Source organism: Pleurodeles waltl, chromosome 3_1 (genome assembly GCF_031143425.1).
Source record: "Pleurodeles waltl isolate 20211129_DDA chromosome 3_1, aPleWal1.hap1.20221129, whole genome shotgun sequence".
In the NCBI taxonomy this organism is placed as follows: Eukaryota; Metazoa; Chordata; class Amphibia; order Caudata; family Salamandridae; genus Pleurodeles; species Pleurodeles waltl.
The window spans coordinates 1,349,760,672-1,349,780,790 of record NC_090440.1 but is presented as its reverse complement, the minus strand read 5'-3'; the positions used below and the strand labels follow the sequence as shown (position 1 = coordinate 1,349,780,790).

Genomic DNA, 20,119 nt, shown 5'->3' with positions numbered 1-20,119 from the left:
TATCTGCTAAGGTAGAGTCACACTGCCCACTGCATGGGGTAATTAACCTTAAAGCAAGTATAATTTGGTATAAGAATATTAGAAGATAAATTAGATTAATGCAGTTTTATTTAAAATAGGGAACTATAGTTAAATGTAAAATTATTTGAAGTAAAAGAAGAGGGGGTGTTAGAATAGGGTTAGGTTTAACACATTTAATATGAAATAAATTAATAACCGTTACTGTTTGTGTTAGTTTCTGTACCAAAATTGTGAACTACAATCATCAATTTAAAACTGTATCCAACAAAAAAAATTGTATATATATATATATATTCCAATTTAATTTAGTTTAATTGAAATGTAACTAATTCTTGAGTTAGAAATGGGATTTCAGTAAGCTGGTTCAATCCGTATTTATTCAAGCAGATGAAACCAGGTTTTGCAATGGAATAGGGCTACCATTTACTTGAGTTGGAGTCATTTACATTGTAAATTTATATCCGGACTACTTTTGCCACATTAATTGGTCAACCCTGCCGCTTATTTTCGTCCTTTCTGCCACATAATTCCATGTGGCCCTGCATATAACTAAAGGGCTAGTAAAGCCTACAAGAATATATTTTTTTAACGAGGACCTTAAAACACAAACTACTCACAGGTGCAAAAAAAAAAAAAGTTCCAGCCATAATAGAGCTTACAAATACACAAAAGGGGTTATTATTTTGGGATCCCCACTAACCTAGTGTGGAAACCCAGAGACGATCTAAACAGAAAGAGCACGTTGTGATTAACACATTTTGAAGGTGGTCCCACTGTCCTAAGGCCACCACAGGCTGAGTTATGAGCAAAAATGTTTTGTAAAAGGAATGCCCCTGTAAAGCATTATGGGGCGAGTTTCCGAGTGCTGCAAATATTGTAGTAGGTTGACTGTAATGCTCAGAACAGCCCCTAGAGGACACCACAATAAAAATAGCATTTCTAAGAAACATAGTCATGTAACGGAGTTAGACCCCAAGGGGCATAACCACATGAAAACAGGATGCCAGAAAATAACGTAGTGAAACCATATATTTAGCCCCTAGAGGGCGTAGTGCATTACACATTTTGAAGGCTAGCAGGCCTACCAAAATGATATTACAAACAAGACCCTTAAAACATAAACTACTCTCAGATGTAAAACATAAGTCCCAGCTATGAGAGACCTTAAAAAGACACTAAATGTTGGGAGGCGTTATTTTAGGATCCCCACTAATCTACTCTGGGGACCCATTGTTGACCTAGACAGAAAGTGTGTTCTGCTGAAGGTTTTGGTTGTGGTCGCATTGTCCTCAGACCACCACAAGCTGAGTTATGAGCAAACATGTTTTGCAAAAGAATGCTTGCAAAGCATTATGGGGTGAGTTTCCAGAGTGCAGTGAATGTTGTAGTATTGGCTCTCCCTCTGCGCTGGGAGAGCCGCTTTGAGGATTTCAGTGTTTTTTTACATAAAACATTTATCAATTACAAGTGTTTTTGTGAAAACTATGGAGCGTGAAGGGGACAGGGAAAATAAATTACTGATTAGGTAATGGTGTGGACAATGTGACCAGCGCTTCAATATCACTGATGGAGTTTACACTGCTGTTCTGCGATGCAAGCGATATGGCCATCATGGAGGACGAAGGGGGAGACACAAAAGAAAAAATTAATTCGTTGAAGATTATATCAGCAATCGTGCAATAATTCTTGTAACTGGTTCAGTCTGCAAGGCGGGACAAATTGGAAGATTTTACCAAAGACATTAAGGGAATTGTGAAAGGCAAGCCTACGAACAAGTGAAAGTGATAGGCGAGAGATTGGCGTGGTTGAAAGCCCACAGAATACTTATAACAAGTTGAAAAGCGCTTGTGCACTCAACCTAAAAATAGGGTGAGCGTATCTAAGTTAAATTATTTTAGATTAATACTGTTTGTGTAAGAACGATGGAAATTCTATAAAAAATAATTTCATGCAATTTAGGGCTAATATAAATGAAATTTTATGTAATTAGAAAATATGATGAAGGAAATGACTAACATAATAAGGAACTGGCACCCATTGATGTAATATTGTTGGCAGCGATGTTGTGGAGAAGTTAGTGAGTGTGCACATCAAGTGCCAGGAAAGAAGGGCACGGGTGCAATGTATTCCCTGTCACCACCTCTGTAAGTGGCCCATTACTAGCTGCACCCTGAAGCCCAGATACACAGTCTTGATGAAGTGGATGAATCTATCAAACAAGTGTTGCCAATGGCTTAAATCATGTGATAATGAGATAGGTCTGCAGGAAAGAGTACATGAGATTTCCACAGCGTGGCTCCACGACTCTGAGCCTGGGAACCTCTCACAATGGAGACTGATCTCTGGTTTACCTTCTCCCAACAGTCTCACTCAGCAGCGCATGGGACTCTGAAACTGTTGCTCGATTACTCTAAACTCTGCAAAACATCAACCTGAGGAAAAGGTGGCAGGAGAGGCAGGCCCCCATGTGACACTGAAACAAGCGCTTTATATTGCAAGAGGATCTCCCACAGCGTGGGAAGTGTGTGGGTGAGGGGCAGGCCAGCCATGGGTTGGGCCATCCTGCTTGGATTTTTCATCACAATCATGAAATCTACATTTGGCTAATCCTTCCCTAGCAAGCTACTTTTGGATGCTATATACCGAAGTCCATTGGTTGTTATTTGTGTGCGGGAACTGTTGTCATATTGGAGTTTTAAAAATAAGCCCTTCAAGCACCGTCTGTATCCTCTTTGACAGGTGTTGTGTTGAGTCTATACAAGTTGTTTGACTCCGGCAGTATGGGAAAGAGGAAAACCGCAGTAAGCCCTCAGGGAATACAAAATAGGAAATGCCGGCCAACATGCAGCAGAGCACTGCACAATAGCAAGCACTGACAATCTAACGGAGGAAGGAGAATCCATGATGGGCGATGGACTCTCAATGGTAGAGCCAAAGGGAAAACAAACAAAGCGGATGAAAAACCTTCAAAGCAAGAACAGGTACCCCATAGATTCACCAGCTTAGCCTGACTGCTCAAAAGACAAATAGTTGTAATGAGCTGCTGATGGATATTAGTGTGAAAATTAACAATTCCATCAATTTTGTGCCATTGGAAAAGGTTGAACTGCTCCAGCTGGATGATAGGACAAGAAAACAGCCCCCCTTCCCAAAAAAAAGGAACCAAGGCTTGCAAAGTATTCTAGGAGACACAAATCGATATTTAGGTACAGCAATGCTCCCACCCAATCCGCAGAAACTGGTTACCTGAATTTATCTGTGAGATCTGAAACATGTGAGTGCAACAGATGGTTGTTAATGTAATGTTTCGTTTTTTTTTTTTAAATAATCATGCCACAGGAATTTAATCACAGGCTCCAACTAAAGCGTCCACCAACACTGAAAAAAGTTTTGAATCTATCTTACCACGTATCAACAGGTCGGCTAAGAAGTGCAGAGAAATGCTGATGAGAGCCCCCATTTAGGGCTACTCACCTTTTCCAATTGACTCAAACAATTTTGCTAACTATAGGTAAGAGATAAATGCCATGAGCAACACCTATGGTAAAACACAGAGGGGGAGCAACTCAACTAGAGGGTGCAGTCCAGAACAAGAGGTGCATAATAAATCAGGAAAACTGGCGCCTCGATTTAATTCTAGGACACCACCGCTCTAGCATGTCACCTACACTATTATTCTACACTGTTATTCCATCAATTATAGTAATAAAATAGATGTGGAGCGTCATGCGCATTCAAGTAGTGAATGAGATTAAACCAGAATTACTTTAACTGATGCCACACTTGCTAGGGGTTTAATAACCCTTGGTCTCAGATCAGATCCTCCACAGGGCTCAGAAATAAAGTTTAAATAAGTTAAGTTAAAACCCCCCGTACTCAAATCTCAGTTATCCTACAGATACAGGGAGGGTGCTGCATAAAGCTACTAATTGTTCACATCAGACATATAACAGGACCCCCTGACTCACAACAGAAGGGAATTTTGCAATCAATACTATTCAAATTGTTTGTAAAAGGCCTCCTCACACTTTGGGGTGGGTGTGAGAGTATGGACCATAAACTGTAAAGATTAACGTGTGATAAGATTGGTAATTTGAGTACAACTTCCAACTCTCACTCTATCCTAAATCTAAACAGGCCAGCAAATACCTCATCACAGCACTCCCTTGCAGCAACTAGTTCCATTGGTAACACGGGTAAGACCAAGACATACCTGTGAATTGGCAAAGCCCACTAGAACCTGCAGACCCATCTCAAACCCTAAATTCAAGACATTTTTCCATGGTAAGGTGGAATATTTTAGGCTTAAAATCAAAAACTTGATAATGAGTGGGGAGGTTTTATTGATGCTTTTGATATATGTTTATTGCAAGAGACCTGGTCTATTAGCTGTGTATTTAGGCCAGGCTATATAAGTTTTCAAGCAATGTCCAAAACATCTGGTGCTGGTCGACCTCCTGGAGAGCTATGTAGAAGGGTAAAAAACTATTTTACAATGCACCGTAAAATAAATCTATAGTGCCTCCCAGAATATACTTGCTGCAAAGATATAACTGAAAACAGAGGCCCTCCTTTTAATGAAGGTCTATAATAGGGCTACAATCAAGGCAGCACATCTGCTAGTTTAAGTTTCTGTCACTGCTTGTTAAAAATGCATAGCAATGATTCTTCTGTTATTGTTAGGGTGGTTTTAATAATCGTTTTGAGCCATCTGTGCTTGCAACGGACCTAGAAATAGACGAGGATGCATACTGAGGTATTCTAGAACTATAGGCCAGATTACAAATGGTTTGTCGCATGGCCTCATGCATGCAATGAATGTTCTGCTTCAGACAGCAAAATCGCTCCAACCTTTAAAAGGGCATCTTATAGGTGTACTATAGATAATGTTTTCATTAATGTTGGGCTGTGAAACAAGATGATCGATAAGACTGTGGCACCAAGACACAAGAGCGATCATGGTCCTTTGTATGTGTGGCCCATAGACGAATGGCTTATTGCCCAGACAAAGGACAAGGGGTAACAACTTAACCATTGCAATCTTTGTAAAGAACATCAAGGTTAGAGGGAGATTCCAGAGAGTTCAAGAATGGTTCAACACAAATTGTTGGTTTGGGAAGACCAATCTCATAAGTGCCATCAAGTCAGGTGAAAGGAGACAAAATAAAGGTGATGAGGGTCTCCTATAGAAAAACCTGCAAACAGCATAAAACAAATGGGAAAATGCAAACTGGGAAAAGCTCGTATATGCAGCCTAACAAAAATAATAATAAGTCTAATACTGTGCACAGCTACTTCGAAATGAAGTGTCCTGACCACTGTTTTCCTAGTGGACTCCGGAATCAACTCAAAAATCTTTTTCAAGATTTTGAGGATTCCAAAACACTTACCCACCAGTGCTGTGATTTGGCTGTCGAAAGAGCTTATGGTCAAACCAAATACTGAGATTTTTGGCCTTAGACTTAGGGTAGAGGGACAAAAGTCGCTTGCCACCAGGATGCTGACCATATATCAGGTCGATTTCCCAAAAGTAACACCACTGTCTTCACAGTGTTTACCTTTAGGCAGTGTGTGGGAAGCTGGGTTCTGGTTGCAGTACCGCCCACTTTTTCCCTGGTTTTTGGTGCAACTGTGACTGAAGTGCGCTGGGTTCCTGCTAACCAGGTCTCAGGTGCCAATGTACCTTCCCCAAAACAAGGCACCTGGTCATGTGATCCCTAAGTGGCCAGGCTCTTTAGCACCTTTCCAAGTAACTAGGGCATGGGTACTGAAGATGGCCCCTAAGTGCTGCAGCACAACTTATTCTACTCTAATGGACCCAGCACCAACCTTATGCTGACTTCCATTGGAGGCTGCGTGACAAGGTGCTCCCAAAAATGAAAACACAACATGGCACACACTGTGTGCCATGTCCCCTAAAACACTGCCTGTAATATTTGTAAGTCACCCCTATAGCAGGCTTTACAGCCCTAAGGCAGGGTGCATTATATTACATGTGGGGACATACCTGCAAGAGCAGATATGCCCCTACTATGTCTGTTGATTTCTAGACATAGTTAGTGTGCAGTGAAGCCATTTTTAAATACATACATTGGAAAGTGGTCAATGCGAGTTCCCCTGTTAGATGATGGCTTCACTGAAACTAGGGATATTTGGTATCTAACATCTTGTATTAATAAAACCCTCACTGATTCCAGTGATGGATTTATTAATACATGCAACCAGAGGGCACCTTAGAGGTGCCCCCTGAAAACTTACCAACTGCTGGTGGGCTCACAGGCTAGTTCCAGCCAGCCTGCCACCAAGAATCCGACCCCCAAGGGTGAGAGCCTTTGCTCTTTGGAGGTCAGAAACAAATCCTGATCTGGGAGGGGTATTTACATACCCCTTCCAACAGTATGACCGACAAATCTGCATTCCAAGGCAGGGAGCTTCAAAGAAGCCCACCCCCTTTGCTATGCAGAACTGGCCATCCTCCGAGGAGGATGACAACCCCCCTTCTTCAGGGCTCATCTGGCACCTGGGCAGGAGGCATGTTGCACTCCCAGGCTGGACACACCCCTAAGGTGGCCAGCCTGAAGTGGACATAGCCTCAGGGATTCTGCCATCTTGTGTGTGGTGGAATGTAGGACCTCTGGACAGGGTGATACCCACTCCCCACGGAAAGTGGTCATCTAGGGGATTTAGTGACCTCAAGGTTAAGTAGCCTATTGGTTACTACCCTACACTTCCTTTAAAGCCACCAGAATTGAGTATTTAGGGGGACCCCCTGATACCAGGACCTCAGATCTTCGCTGGACAGAAAGGAAGGAGTGGACAAAAGGCCTGCTGAACCAGACAACCGAGACGCACGACTGACTTGGTGCCAACCCTCCCAGCCTGCCTACTGCACCCGACCCTCTAGGAGCAACTAACCTGCCCTTCTGCTGCAACCTCCAAGAACCAGGGAGAGCTTCCAGTGCTTCCTAAATCGCCAAGAAGACTCCCTTGGAGCACAGGAGTTGCTTCCCAGCACCTGCAGGTACCCAAGCAATAACTGTGAGGACCGGGACCACCAGAAACCCGATGCCAGACATCCCGCCACATCTGAGCCACTAGCCAGAGGTGAGGTTGGCCAACAAGGTCAGCGTGGTCCCCACCCATCTAGAGACAAAGCCCACCCACTGTGGACTTCAAGAGGGTGTCTGGAGCCTGTTTCTGCAGACTCCCCTGCAACTGTAAGACAGCAGGAATCAGACGCCTCAGGGCACCTCTGCACCAGACCAAGGAGAAGACAACCAAGGGTGTCCCCACGTCTCCCACCGTCGTGAGACCTGATCCAACTTGTTGGCTTCCCCAGCCCACGCTAGCAGACTGTTTCTGCCGGCCCCCCTGCAACTGCGAGGAACTCCAGCACCAGACCAGACACCAGTGCATCTGAGCCCCACAGCCAGAGGAGAAGTGGACCAATGGTGTCCCCACGTGCCGGAGGACCTCAAGGGCCGAGCCTGACTGTGGGTTCCCCCGAAATGGCGTTTCAGTCCCAACTTACAGCAACTTTCCAACAAGAACGTTTCCCGTTAAAGTGAATAAGACACCTGGACGCTGTAACACCTCTGCACCCGGATGCACCAGAGCCTCATGAGGTGACCTATTAGTGTGGCCTTTGACCCTGCCCGTTTCTCACCTTAAATCCTGGAGAACAGTCCCTTATGTTACAGTTAAGTGCCTAAATGCAGTACATGGTTTCCCCCCATTGGGTAACATTACAGCGCCCAAAAATTGCAGTGTCAGCGTTTAAAAACTGTAGAACAAATGCCTATCTAACGTACTCACCTGATTCCGGTGACCTTGGTTTCTAAATTTATATAAAAATGTGTTATTTATAAATTGATGTCAGATTTCTTTATTGAGTGTGCTACCCTCTGATATGCCTAACTCTTCGACCACACTACCCAAAAAGAGAGCATTTGATATGTCACTTGTGCCTCTGTGATACCTCTGTGGAATTTTGGACTCTCTGCACAATGTACCTTATTTTGGTACACTATTTAAAGAGCCAGCTTCCATCAGGTTCAACTCCCATCCATCTGGCAACCTTCTCCAAACATGATCTTAACCAAGTGGCCTTGTATCCTGTTTCATGGGAGAGGGTGATGATCAACTGGGTGTCGTCCGCATGCGTAATTACTGTAAGCCATTGCTGTTCGATGATCTTAGCCAGTGGGAGAATGTAAATATGAAACAAAGGTGGACTAAGGGACAAACCCGGAGGTACTCCCTGCTGCAACTTGAATACTTTAGAACAAAAAGGGTTTTGGCAACCCTGAAAAATGCATCCATGAAGAAAGGAGCGCCAGCACCATCGTTGCACCAGGTGACCAACCCTGCAGCTCTACAGCTGCTCGATTAGCAAATTGTGTGGCAAAGTGTCAAAAGGTGCTCTGAGGACAAGCATCAGGCGAGCAGCTGTACTTCCTGCGTCCAGGACCGGGTGCAGCAATTCTAGGACTAACAGAAGGACCATCTCAGTGTGTAGTAAGGTTGAAAGGGAGTGAAGGGGCAATGCACTTCAGCTTCCTTTATTGTTTAGACCCAGATGATACACCACAGCTATTATTGTAAAATCTGTCCCAGAACACCAAGAATCCACCTCAAACTGTTACCATTTTTTCTTTCTGAAACACGAGCAGCTTCTATGGCCCAAAAAAGAAGGGAAGGCTCCAGGACTTAAGATCCTAGCTGATCTTTTTTGCTCCAGATTTATGGATGCCATACTTAAACCCTCTAAAGTTATATGATTGGGTGCCCTGATACAAACAAGAAAGGGAGCAGAGTTAGTTCCCATATTTATAAAGGGATCTTGCAACCTACCAAGTAACTACTGCCCAATTAGCCTGAATGATAACCTGTAAAAATTTTCTTTAAGCAGGTGCTCGATAAGCTTACTGCCTTGATGACGGATAAACATTTTCTGACCCAATTCTAAGCAGGATTCCGATCAAAGACCATCACTATCAATCAGGCTTTTCGATTCCACTTTCTCAGGTGGAAGGTTGTAGATATAAGCCAGGGCAGCTTCTATGTTGCTTTTGTTGACCTGTGGGGTGCTTTTGAGATGGTCCCAAGACGCTGGCTGTGACATATGCTCTTCGAGCTGAGAATACCTTATGAACTCCTAACTATAATAAGGTGCCCGTATATTGATAATTTTGCACAGCTCCAATATTGCCCAAATGACCAGCTTTTTTTGTTGTTTTTTTTTAAAAAAGGGGAGGGTGGGGGCGCCGAGGATCCGTTCTAGCTCCAACCCTCTTTCTTATCTTCATCAATAACTGTGTAAATTTCTTAGTCAATTGATAATAAGCCTGTATTAGCAGGCCAGAAGGTACCAACTCTCTTTTGCGCAGATAACACTATTTCCAAAACACTGAAAAGGCTAAAGAGTTTGCTTTAGAAGTTTCACCCATTTTGCTATAACCATAGGCTGGATATAAATGCTAAAAAAAAGAATACTTCTGGTATTTAACCCCCATAAGAAGTTGAGGAGTAGGATAGCACTGGGTGGTAACACCCCGGAGAGTCAAGGAATTTGGGCGTCAGATTGTCTGACTTGCACCAATAGTGCAAACACACCGCAAATAGCAAGCTCCTGCTAAATCATAGGTATGCACATATAATTAAGTTTGCTAGACCAGCTTCAACCCATCCTGTCTCTCCAGCCCTAGAAATAGAGCGTGTAGGCTTTCAGCACCGCACTGTACGGCTCAGAATCAAGAGGTAACTGCGGAGTTGGCGATCTTGGGAGAGCCATAAACGATTTTATAAGATCATTGCTGAGGCTGCCACTAAGCACTTCAGTCCTGCCACAGCAACCTTGATTTATCTTGAAAACTTATAGCCGAATATGTCCGATTGAGGTCCATCCTGTGTAGGATAAGAATATGGACAACAGAAGAACGAGAACATTACTGCAGGTGGTTATGTGATGTCATTGGTACACCTAGTTGACCATAAGTGCTCACTCTCTGATTAAGGCATGTCAAGTTTTTACTGACACATCTGGGGTTAGGGAGTTATTAGTCAAACACAATTTCTTCCACTAGATGCACTTATTGTGAAAAATGATTCTGGCATCGTGTCCAAGATAATCAAGTGACCTCGAAACACAGTGGGGAGACTAACAAAATGGTTACTTACCGGTAGAAGTAGTTTTGCAGCTTGAGGAATTTTTTGGATTTACATGCTTTGCATTATTCCACCATCTAGTGGTTGGGTCTGGAATACTCTCCTAGTCGGTCCTCTTTTTTCCATGGATGCAGACCACTGGGTTTAAAACCCTCTAGGTGATGTCAGACATATACCCCAGAAATACCATGACGCAGCCACCATGTTCAGATCCTTTTTTCTTTTTCCGTTACGCTTGCTAGTGTTCTCTTATGAGTTTGTAAATACAGATCTCCTAGTGGAGGTGGGTGGGTCGCACCTCTATCCAGAAAATTCTTCAAGCAGCAAACCTACTCCAAATCAATAAGTAACCATTTTGTTTTGCAATATGAATCTTTTCTGTATTCATTTGCTACATTGATTACAAAGTAGTATTTCCTTGTGTGGGTAGGCTGGGTCATTCAGCGTGTTCATAACAAATATTTTTGTACTTTGTCCCACGTCTGTCGCTCTGTTGATCTAAATGTGAACACAGAAATGTGTTGTGAAGGCATATACAGATGACCATGTAGCAGCTGCGCAAATGTTTTCTAGGAAGGCATGCCCTAGGAAGGTGAGGGTTGCCCTAGGAAGGTGAGTGTTTAATTGGTTTAAAAAAAAAAAAAAAGTACCAGAGCCCTCGTCAGGAGGACACTGCAGTTTGGCCCATCAACTGTCCCTGTCAGCACTGCCAGTGGCAGTCCCAACAACATCTACCATCACACTCCTACAAGTGTGACAATTCAGACTATTCCAGGCCTCCAAAGCTATAAGAATGGCTTGCTAGGCAGGTATTAGTCTGTCATTGTAAATGCACGTCGTTGTTGTGTTTATACTTAAATTAGGCATACCGTACCCCCATGTGTAAGACTGTCATAAGCGCTGGTGCTGACAATTAAGTGCTGGTGCAGAGCACCAGAAACCATCGTCTCAAATTAAGCACTGGTTGCTCCCTTTTTCTTTGTTTAATGTGTCTGATATTCTTCTGTAAGTGCTGCTATCCCTGCCTTGTGACAGTATTTTATTGTTTGCATTATCCATCTTGTGATGATTCCTTTGGTGACCCACGATCCCCTTCTTGTGTGTGAGTAGGACACAAAGAACTGTTCTTTCCTGATGAGTGTTTTTCTTTCCAAGAAGTACATAATTGCCTTTTGGACGTCCAATGCTCTCTGCTTTTGTTTTAGGCTGCTGCAAAAAAATGCCGGTAAGTAGATGGCTTGGTTAACATGGAACCTCAACACCACCCTAAGTATGAACCTTGGGATTCTCCTCATTACTAATTTGTCTCTATATAGCCACAGATGTGGTTCCCAGGTAGTGAAAGCTTGTATTTCATCGACCCTTCTTACTGAGATGATAGCAATGAGGAACACGGTTTTGAGGGTTAAGAATTTAAGCATTCTGCATTGGCTCAAAAGGTGATGCCATTATAGTTGCATGAGTATTCGTCAGGTTCCATCTAGCAATGGATGCGCTTCTTCGGGGTGCCACCTTCTTTGTTCTCTCCAGGGAGAATTTTACCATCGGTGTTGTGAAAAAACCTCCTCCAAGTATGCCTCTTGAGTATGCTACAATGGCTGCTAGGTGCACCCTGAAAGGAGAGTTGCTTGTCCAGTAGGTGAGGCATGCATCTAATGACTGTGGCATCCTGTGCCCAGTTTGTTTCCATTGTACCATTGTTGAAATCTCTTCCACTTGTTGATGCAGCATTTCCTTGTTGTTGGTCACCTTGCTTACGTTAGAATCTCCATTGCTTTCCTCAGCAAACTGAAGTGGCCAAACTATGTCATCAGGAGCCAAGCTGCTAGACAGTGTGTTTGGTCCTGGGTACCATATCTGCCCCTCCAAACCCATATGTATCATTAGCAGGTATTGGTGTGCTGTGAGTGTGATGTAATGTCCTTGGGATATCTTCATAAGGTCCGACAACTTTGTCTGTTGAGGCAATTGTAGGGCTATCAGGATTAAATTGATCTGTTCCTGTCTGCACTTCTGGATCACCTATGGTATTGTTGGGATTGGTGGAAAGGCGTAAGCAGCGCCAATCACCACAGACATAAAAAAGTCACTCACTTTGGAGTAATATCACGCAGGTGCTGAGCGTCTCAAAATCAGTACATGGAAAACAGTGTTAATCACCATAGACATCAACACAGTATACCCTATGGAGACTGTTGTACGTAAAAATATCCTAATACGACAGTGCTAAATCACCGATTGCTTTAAATAGATTGAAAACGTGACCAAACAAAAATAAATTCTCGTACCAAAAGGGCTGTCACAAGCAGATCGATTAGCAATATTGACAAAGAGGCAACAAATTCTGACCGCTTACAGAAAATGTAAAACTAGTTAGCACAACCAGCAGCCCGCAGCAAGATGTGGGGAAAGTATTCCTGTCAAATAAGACACCTTCTGTCACAACAACAAATTAATTTGTGCATACACCTTCATGATAGAAAACAAAGGAAGAAAAATATAAAAATATAAATAAACAAAGGCACTTGAAGGTGCTAATAGGTCAAAATGATGAGACTAATATTCTAAACAAATTAGATATCTCGGTATTGTAAAATATGACCGTGGACTGGAATTACAACAGAGTTTGCAAAGCTAAAAGGAATTTACTTATGCAAAGCTAGAAATACCATAGAATAAATCATTACAGGATAGGAGTAGTACCCATTACAGATGTAAAGGGTTACAAATGCAAAAATGTAGGATTGATTCTGGACTTAATGATCTGGTCCCTACTTTCATTGATGGTCTTGACGTAAGTAACATGCTCATTATAACAGATCTTGGGTTTCTGTTTCTTTATTTTCCACTACAGGTGCCCTCTGTACATCTTTTTCAGATTCTTTGGCTTTGCTCGTAGAACTGTTGTCTGTCCTAAAGATGACCCTTTGCCTTTTGGGGGTCAAAACTTTGTTGATGCTTTTCGGCATTTGGGAAGGGATTAAAACCCACAACCTTCCATTTTCATCTGTAGGACGCTGGCCAGGAGTGTGGTGGACACCTATGGTGTTGGCAGCTTATACCAGGTCCAGGCAACTGCTATTACTGAAACGTAGGAAGTGTCTAGAAAGCCAGGGCTCTCTTGAGGTAGCTGTGGATGAGCAGCCAAGACTAATTTAGGAGACATACAAAGCTTATGCAATACCACTACAGACACACAGCAACTTATCAGACATGAAAGAACCACATAGTGTTATGATAATAAAATGCCTTTATTTTTGTAACACATCGCTAGACTACTTATAGGCATGACCCCCTCCCCAACTGGAGGTAAGTACACACTAGTTATATACACAACAGCAATCAGAAATTAGCATAGAAACAAGCATTGGCAATAATTAGTGAAAATATTAAGGGCCCTAGGGGAGGGCCAAACCATATACTAAGAATGTGGAATGCTAAGTGAAGTCCCCCACCCAAGGATATGGTGCTGTTAGAGGGTAGCTGGAAGAACTAGGAACCTCAAGAGCAGACTACCTGTGTGATCCCCAGTGAGCAGGAGAGCAGAGGTAAGTACCTGGTCTTACCAAGGACTAACAGGAGGACTTAGAAAAGGGATTGTGCAAGAACAGTCTAGAAGAAACCAAAGGTGGATTCTGGAAGAAGAGGATCTGCAAAAAGAGGGGACAGAGTCAAGTCCACAATGGAGTGTCCAATGGGGGCAGGAGCTACCACCCCACCCTTTTGTGGATGAAGAACCAGGCCGACAGGGGAAGAAGACCAGCTGTGGATCCCAGGAGCTGAAGAGGAGTCCTTGGAGTAGTGCAGATGGTGTCCCAAGTCAGTTGTCTGGTTGCAGATGGTCAGTGGTGTAAGAACCACCAACAAGCCTTGGCAAATGCAAGAGGGGCAAAAGAAGAGTTACAGGGCTAAAGAGGACCAGCAAGGCCTAGGGGACTCGACCCTTGGACTGGAGTCTGGAGTGACCCTCAGCAGTTGAAAGCCAACAGAAAGAGTCACAGCCCCCACCGGCATGCCCACTGGCAGCAAGCACTATAAGTCACAGTGAGGCCCCATCTGCACACACTGAAGAGGAGTACCACATCACTTGAGCAGCAGAGAGGAGACTGTGCTTAGCAGGAAGAAGTTCTGGGGCCAGAGCTACTCAGAGCCTGAAGATCCTTTGGAGCAGGAGAGAACAAGCCTTGGTAGCTGCAAGAGCTGCGGTGCACAGGGGTGCTGTCCTGCGAGGAAAGGCAAGGACTCACTGTTTCCCAAGTTGGAAAGCTGGCAGAGAGGACCAAGTGGACCACTCCAGACCACCACCTGTGATGCTGGATCCACGTGATGCGAAAGGAGAGCAGATCCATGCTGTAGGTGCCTGCAGATGCAGGGGAGGGACTCCTTTACTTCAAGGGAGATTCCTTCTTGCTTCTTGGTGCAGGCTGAAGCCTGACTGACTTCAGAGGATGCACAGCCGGGGAAATGTTGAAGTTGCTGGAAGGAGCTGGAGAAACAATGTTGCAAAGTGATGTCGTGGCCAGACTCGCAGTCTTGTTGGCTCTTGAAGAGTCCAGTTGCGGTTCCAGTGGCCAGACGTCGATAAACGATGCAGAAGAGTCCTGGTGAAGTCTTGCATGTCAAATCTGGGTACCCACCAGCAAGGGAGTCCCTAAATAGACCTAAAAGGGGGCCTGGTCATCTTGCAAGGCAATCACTTATTGAGAGGGGCCTCTGAAGACACCGGCCTGGCCACTCAGATGTTTCAAGGGGCCTCTGCACATCTTGATTTCAAGATGGCAGAAGGGAGTGGCCACCTGGAGGAGCTCTGGGCACCACACCTGGGGTGGTTAATGAACAGGTGAGTGGTCACTCCCCTTTCCTTTGTCCAGTTTCGCACTAGAGCAGGGACTGGGGGGCCATGGGTTGGTGCAAACTGGTTTATGCATGGAGGGCACCAATGTGCCCTTTAATGTAAACCGGTGGCTTGGGGAGGCTACCCCTCTCAAGCCTTGTAACACCTATTTCCAAGAGAGAGGGTGTTGCCTCCCTCTCCCACAGGAAATCCTCTGTTATGCTTTTCCCTGTTTGAGCTGGTCAAGCAGCAGGAGGGCAGAAACCTGTCTGAGGGGTGGCAGCAGCAAGGGATGCCTGGAAACCCTAGAAGACTGGTAGGAGCAATACTGGGAGGTCCTATAAGGAGCCCGAGTGCATGGAATCACACAACCAATACTGGCAACAGTATCGAGGTACGATTCCGACATGTTTTATACCAAACATGCCCAGGTTCGGAGATACCATTATGTAGCAAGATACGGGTGACCTGTGTCCAGTACACTGGTAAAATGGCTTCCTCGCACTTATGAAGTCCAGTGCAATGGATCTGGAGTTCGCAGGGGGACCTCTGCTCATGCAGGGGTGCCCTCACACATGGACCTGCACCCCTGCCCTCTGGGCTAGTAGGGTCTACCATAAGGGTGACTTACATTGACCTGTGCAGTGACCTGTGGTGAAAGGGTGCGTGCAGCTTTTCACACAGTGTGCAATGGCAGGCCTGCAGACATTTTGCATGGGCTCCCATGGGTGGCATAATACATGCTGCAGCCCATGGGGAACTCCTGGTGCCCCAATGCACTGGGTACCCAAGTATCATATACTAGAGACGTATAAGGGGGCACAAGCATGTCAACTGTGGTGTGTTCAAAGTCCTAGGCAACCAAATTTAGATTGAGAGAGCACAATCACTGGGGTCCTGTTGGAGGCAATCATTTTCCCCACTGTCCTCATCGTCAGATGTTGCCCCTTCTGGTAAAGCAGATTGCTCTATGATCGCTCTCACTTTCTTGTCCACTGGTCTTGCCTTTACAGTCAGAGTCCAAGATCGCCTCCAGGAACGTCTTTCTTCGTGTCAGTTGTGTGACGATTTTTTGGCATTGATGGAGAACCTTAGTTAATGTAGGGTCTCTGTAGGACCTTGTTGATATTCTACCTCCATGGTTGCTTGTCTTTGCTTTCACTAGTCAGTCCAAGTTGTGTATTCCATTTCATCTGTAGTGTGCTGCAACCACAGCTAAACATTTTGTGAACACTTCTGGAGCTGCTTTTATCCCAAATAGCAGTACTCTGAATTGGTAGTGTCTTGTTCGCTAGGAACCTGAAGAATTGCTAGTGCTATTTGTTTATTGTTATCTGTAGGTGGGCGTACTTAGGGTTTACAATTGCCATGTAGTACCCTTTCCCCTACAGTGCGGTCATTTTGAAATTTATCCCTTTATGAACTTTCAGTGATTTTAGGTGCAGTATTGGTCTTAATGTCTTGTCTGGTTTTGGTACCAGAAAACAGTTTGACTACTTTCTCGAGTTTATGCTTCTGGAGTACTATCTCTACAGCTTGTTTGCTTAATAGATCTTCCACTTCCTGTTGTTGTCTACTTTTATCCTCTCATTTTGGTGGCTGTTGGCAGTAACATTGTTAATGCTAAAAAATGTAAAAAATTTAAATTAGCACTTGTATAGAGCACTACTCACCCGTTAGGGTCTCAAGGCGCTGTACTCATACCGCTATGGAACCCCTCCTGGCTTTTCCCTGTGAGGCGCCCACTCCTGAGCACCCCCAGGGTGAAGCCAGGCATCCAAGCGCTGTTGGGGACGTTGTGGAGATTAAGCAAGCTATTGCCCAGAGTTGCAGAGTGGGACCCATGAATTAGATTAGGCACCGAGGCGAGAATTATCTGGTCAAGGGGAATTGAGCCCAAGACCTGCCGAAGCGGGACTTGAACCCTGGTCTTGAGCCATATCTCTGCCTCAGGGTCTGCCGCTCTAACCATTGAGCCACACTTCTCCATATCTCCACTATGCAGTAGCCATAATTTATATTTAGTATCCATACGTTGGAGGTAATCTTCTCCCATTCCTTCAGAAATCCTCAGATTCTTTTTATTACTGTGAGTTGTGCAGGAGCGCTCCTTGTGAGCAGTCACTTGCGTGGTTTCCCACTTTGGTGATTCCCAACCTCCTATCCCCGGGCTGCGAAAGGGCTTACTGCTGCTTGACTTGTATTGCAATTATGGAAGAGTTGTGCTCTCACTCCGCTGTGATGGCTGAAGGTTGTGTGAGTCGTATTTGTTTATTTTCTATGGGTCTTGCCTCCTCTGTATGTTCTCATATGCTGTAGGGCTCTATTGGCCTTAGTGGTTCTGTCCTCATTTTGTTGTGCTGCCTTATTCAGGGACGGAGGGACCGGGACCAGAGAGGATAAGTGTAGGGAGCTGGGTTCTGGTTGTGGTTACCCCCATGTTTTGCCTGATACCTGATATGATTTTGACTGAAAGCGCACTGGGCTCCTGCTAACCAGGTCCCCAGTGCCAGATCTACTTCCTAACACTACACAATTGTTTCCTCAAGTGTCAAATCCTTTAGCACCCTCTTTTAAGTCCCTAGTAAATGGTACCCCTGGCACCTAGGGCCTGAGGTACTAAAGAGTGTCCCTAAGGGCTGCAGCGCAAATTGTGCCACCCTAAGGGACCCTTCACCAAGCACATGCCAGGCTGCCATTGCAGGCTGTGTGTCTTGGTGCAGACAAAAGTGAAAATACAACATGGCACACACCCGTGTGCTATGTCCCCTAACACAGCATGCAGTAAGGTACCCACTACAGCAGGCCTGACAGCCCTACGGCAGGGTGCCTTATATCACATGTGAGGGAAAATCTCCAAGAGCAGATATACCCTTATGTCAGTGAGGATTCTTAGAGTAAGGAAAGCCATTTTAAATTCATGTGCTGGACACTGGTCAATACGAGGTTCCCAGCTACATGATAGCTGCACTGAAGCTAGGGATGTTTGGCATCAAACATCTTGTATTGATAAGCCCACACTGATTCCAGTGATGGCTTTATCAATACATGCACCCAGAGGGCACCTTAGTGCTGCCCGCTGAAAACCTACAAGCCTCTGGTGTGCTTGCTGACTGGTTTCTGCCAGCCTGCCTCACACAACACTGTTCTGGCCCCCTAAGATGAGAGCATTCTCCTCTCAGGAGGCCCAGAACAAAAGCCTGTCCAGGGAGAGGGTGTAACACCCCCTCCCATAGGACGACCGGCAGATTAGACTTGCTAAGACAGCAAGTCTAAAAGGGCTGCTGCCTTTCAAATGCAAATCTAGGCTCCCCCTTACAGGAGTGGAAGGCGACCCCCGTTGTTCAGAGCCCCTTGGCACATGGACAGTTGGGAAAATTAGCTAGTCAGGTAGGCGTGCCACCCTCAGGCTAGTACCACCTCTAAGGTGGACTAAGCCGATGTGAACACAATTTTTCAGAGGTAGCCATCTTTGAGATGGCATACCTAAGAATTCTGAGATAGGGTTATGCCCACTTCCCACAGGAAATGGTCATATAGGGGGCATAGTGACACAAAGGGACAGTAGTCCTTTGGCTACTGTATGAAGCTGGCCTGGTGTGTGGTGGGTACCTAAGGTACTTACACCTTATACCAGGTCCAGGTGTCCCCTCTTAGTATAGTGTAGGCAGGTACTAGAAGCCAGGCTCTAGAGGTAGCCGTGGATGAGTAGCCAAGGCTTATCTAGGAGACATACAAAACTCATGCAATGCCACTGTAGTCACACAGCACTTACACACATGAAGAAAACACTCAGTGTTACAAAAATAAAGGTACTTTATTTTAATGACAATACCAAAACATACTAGTGAAGAAACCCTCCAATAGGAGGTAACAGACTAAATATGTACACTAGTTATCAGCAATAGGCATTGAAAGAGATAGAAAACAGCGTAAATGCAGTTAGACAATAGTGACCCTAGGGGGAGCCCAAACCATACACTAAAAAAATGGAATGCGAACACAGGGCCCCCACCTAGGTAAGTAGAATGTGTAGAGGAGAGCTGGGGGGGTACTAGGAAACCCCAAAGGTAATACCACAGTGCCCCCTAGCGACCAGGAGAAAAAGAGTACGTTAGTGGATTTTCCCGTGAGCACTCAAAAAGGAAGGAAAGGAAGAAAATGCAACATCCAAACAAGACTGCAAGAAACCAGCGGTGGGTTCCTGAAGAGGAAGACCTGAAAATGAGGGGCGACCATGTCCAGGGGTCACAGAAGAGTCCAGGAGGAGTAGGAGCTACTACCCATACAACTGTGGATGCAGGAGTTGGTCGACAGTGGTGTGAAGGTTAGCACGACAGCCCTGGAGTTGGTAAGGAGTTTGAGCGGTGCAGACGAAATCCCACGCTGGAAGAAAAATTGCAGTCGGATGTTGGTGCAGGAATTCCACAAGCAAGCCTTGGCAAAGGCAAATGTTGCGTTGGCAGAAAGTAGAACTGCCTAGAACGAGCAAGGCCCAGGAGGAGGAGTCCGAGGGGACCCTCAGCGAGAGAGCACACAGCAGCAGAGGCAGCACCCACAAGAGGGGGACACAGAAGTTGCCTAAGAGCCCACACCGCACAACTGGAGCAGGGTCCCAAGCTGCTGGAGAACCACGCAGAGCTGTGCGTCGCAGGAAGGAGTGCTGGGGGCTGGCGCTACACAGCCTGATGATCTCTTACAGGAGATGCAAACAAGCTTAGGCAGCTGCAAAAGATGCAGTGCACTGGGGTTCTGTTCTGCGTGGGAAGGCAAGGGCTTACCTCCACCAAAGCTGGACAGCTGTCAGAGAGGACCAAGAGTACTACTCCGGACCACCACCCATGATGCAGCATCCACTCAGCTCAGGATGAGGAGATCCACGCAGGCGGTTGTCGTTGCATTAGGTACCTGAGGATGCAGGGGAGTGACTCCTTCACTCCAAGGGAGATTCCTTCTTCCTTCTCGTGCACACTGAAGATCTGCTGCTCTGAGGATGCACAGCCGGGAAAATGTTGTGGAAGCTGGAAGGAGTAAAACCAATGTTGCAAGAAAAGTCTTCTTCGTGGATGCAGATTCTCAGTTCCTGGAGGGTCCAGT

General features: G+C 45.3%; 1 protein-coding gene across 3 annotated transcripts in view; it reads right to left on the bottom strand.

Annotated features, from left to right (window-relative positions):
• Window positions 1-20,119, bottom strand: part of CBL (Cbl proto-oncogene) — a 404,076-nt gene that overhangs the window by 19,987 nt on the left and 363,970 nt on the right. The window lies entirely within an intron of this gene.